Below are 3,443 nucleotides of genomic sequence, written 5' to 3' on the forward strand. Positions count from 1 at the left end.
ACTCGTAGATATGATTTTCAGTATGTACATACATGGATCTCCGACTATTAGTCTCACAATTAATAGATACTCTTTTTTTTTAAAGCAAGTTAGTACCTAAAATGTGATGAGCGATAATAAATCGGCTCAATTAACGAATACATATTTGTTTTGAAGCCCACATTGCAGAAGAGATCATGTTGATATTATCATACAAATCACATTGTCAGAGGGAAGTCAACATCTGGGAATCGAAAGCAACCGCCAAGATTTTTGAGGAGCTTAAGCAGACTTATAGTGCATTATGAAATTTTCCTTTATAAAGCAGTGCGAAACGAAATATTGCATTAAAAATATGTGCTACATAGATTTGCTATACTATTTTGTGGCATTGAATTGAATAAAAAATCTAGGCGATCTTGGGTTACTGCAATGTATCCGTAATAAAGTATCAGGTAATGATTATATGGAAAAAAATCATTAACTATTCAGACGCTTAAAACCGCTAGATTTGCTGTGTAATAGGAACTTCCTTTGTCTTTTTCGAACAAGCCAATAAATTAAAGCAAAACAGATTTTGATAATTATTTTATTACCACCCTATGTATATTGGCCCTCTTACATTTTACATTATTTTAACAAAACAGTCACTTTTGCACAAATGTATATTTTTAGTATTGTATTTATTTTATGCTGTTAGAAATTCAAATATTATATTCTGCATGACGGATCCTCATCGAAATTGCAGGCCTGCATTAACAGCAATGCTATGAATCCAAGTGATAAAAGCAAAGGTGTACCAATAGTAAACGTCATATTGTTGATAGATTGAATGAGACTATTTGCCAAGTGGTATATATTTTCAAACCTGTGTGTATATTTATATGAAATCAAAAATAATTTATTTATTTCTTATTATTGGCGCACCTAATTTTAATATGGCGTGGCAAACCGAAACTAATGTTGTTTTCAGTATATTTAAGAGATTAATTATGTCGAGCCATTTCGGACTTTAGCTACTCTCCACACAGTATTTAGAGAATTTCTTTTTTTTACATTATAAAAATATTTTACAAAACGAATTTTATTTATGATTTTGACTTCATCTCACGAATGCTTAACGGATTCTTCGTATACTTATCACACACGCAGGTCGAACGGCGTAATATCATAACACGTGTGTAGACAATTTTGATTTCATATTACCCGAACTTTCTGCTCATATTATTGTGTGTGGATGATCCAACATCTATCAGAAATATTTATACCACATACAAACCAATCTTGCAAAAACTGACGAAGAACAACATCTTGTCAATTACCGATGTTAACAAATGAAACTACATCAGTGATTGACGAGATGAAAATGGTGTTCGTCAAAAAAGCTTATTTATCGAGATGTTATTAAGTCCCGTGGAAATATGACTTGCATGTGTCAAAATAAAAAACCATAATATGGGTCACCCTATTTGTTAGGCTACGTGAGTGGCCATTCTAGTAAACAACTGACATAAATGAAATATAAAAATCTTGTTGTAGCTTTCATATGAACATTTTTTATTGGAAATGTTACAAGCCGACAGGTGGTGAATCAAAGAAAGGTTATTATTAAAAGTTGAGATTTATAAGGTAGTGTGTTCTATAAACTCTTACAAAACCATATACATGTATTGTTTATTATTATACTCTGTAGCAACATGTTGCAAGTTATATTAAACTAACTGTTGTTTGTATCTCCTAAAAATATTCGAGTTAGATATAGGGTTAAATATATTTAAATGGTCTGGGTGATCAAACGTCCGTCTGTTCTGTGCGTGCAAGCTGTAGCCAATAGATTTTATGTACATATCTCCTAAACCACTAAAGCTACAATAACCAAATTCGCTAAGGACAAATGCTATAAGAACTCCTACCGACAGTGTTAAAATGGATAAAGTCGGATTATAACACCGCCTCTTCATATAGCGGTTTTGTTAAAAACTACTAAAAGCACGATAAATCAATAAATAAATGCGTCAGAAACATAAGCTTTTAAAACCGAGATTATAGGAAAAGGCTTTATAAGGCCGGTATCAAATTTTGACGATGAGTGTGGAACCGCCCACATTTAGGTGAAAATTCACTTCTTAGGACTTACTCAACCGATTTGAACCAAATTCGGTAGATAATATTAACCTGACATTCTTACCTCTCTCTTCTAAAACCGAGATTATAGGAAAAGGCTTTATAAGGCCGGTATCAAATTTTGACGATGAGTGTGGAACCGCCCACATTTAGGTGAAAATTCACTTCTTAGGACTTACTCAACCGATTTGAACCAAATTCGGTAGATAATATTAACCTGACATTCTTACATCGCATTGAAAAAATGGGCAACACCAGAAAAAAACCAGACAAAACGCCCATTTTTTATATAACACAATTTTAAATTCCATCTCATTCTTTGACTTTCCAGTTTACAAATCAAAACCCAATAAAACTTTACGCCAAAAAATTGTCGAAATCGGACCATAACTTTTCTAGAACCCAGACGTCAAATATGTGGACCCCAATGCGTATTGGTGACTTTTTTCCGAAAATATTGGTCAATCTGTGAAATATAAATATTACTGAAATTCTGGTAAAATGTTTCTTTGATATTAATATACCCTTGTGTTAAATATATGTTGAATCCGATCAATACTTCCCTTAGCCCCCATATACCTAATATAAAGATTTTCGAACTTCCAGTTGACTTTATACCACATACATATATTGACCAATGGACTAGTTATTTTAATAGAATTGTTTCACTAATTCGACGTTTATTTTAGTGAAAATTTTACATAAGCACAAACTAATTTGTTTAAGAAGATTTCCATATGTGAGCAGCTGTTTCAAAATTATATCCTGCATGACGGCATCCATTCGCCCACGCAGTTTCCACCCTTTTGCAAAATAGAATAACACTGTGAAAATATAATTATAAGTACATCAAATATATGAACTTACCACAGATTGCTGAATTAAAAGCATTTCAATGAATCCAAGTAATAATAGCAAAGGTATTCCAATAGTAAACGCCATATTGTTGGTAGATTGAATGAAACTATTCGCCAAGAGATATTGATTTTAAAATCAGTGCATATATTTATATAAAATTAAAAATACTTACTTTCTTAATTTTTTTACTATCGCAACTAATTTAAATAATGCGCGGTAAACCGAAACTAATGTTGCATTAAATATGTATTGTATATATTAGTGAGGGTTAGAGAAACTCTTCACACGGTATTTGTCGAAAAACATTTAGTTATATTTTTAGCAAAATTATATCAAACAGCGCTTCTCATAAATATGGTGTTTCACATAAAGATTTAATTTTAAAAAATATAAATATTTATTTACGGAACTAATTTTATTAATGGAAATTTTGGGAAAACGACATCTAAACAATTTGTTCGCAGATTTAAGCGATGCTTTGG

At 31.6% G+C, this 3,443-nt stretch overlaps 1 long non-coding RNA gene across 1 annotated transcript; it reads right to left on the minus strand.

The window, feature by feature from the left end:
* Positions 1–1,616: 1,616 nt before the first annotated feature.
* LOC118683752 (uncharacterized) lies at positions 1,617–3,101 on the minus strand. The gene is made up of 3 exons (XR_011396506.1): positions 2,971–3,101; positions 2,628–2,906; positions 1,617–2,569 (listed from the first exon to the last, which is right to left on the minus strand). It is a non-coding gene; the product is annotated as an uncharacterized lncRNA (long non-coding RNA).
* Positions 3,102–3,443: the final 342 nt, after the last annotated feature.

This window comes from Bactrocera oleae, chromosome 2, assembly GCF_042242935.1.
Source record: "Bactrocera oleae isolate idBacOlea1 chromosome 2, idBacOlea1, whole genome shotgun sequence".
Lineage (NCBI taxonomy): Eukaryota > Metazoa > Arthropoda > Insecta > Diptera > Tephritidae > Bactrocera > Bactrocera oleae.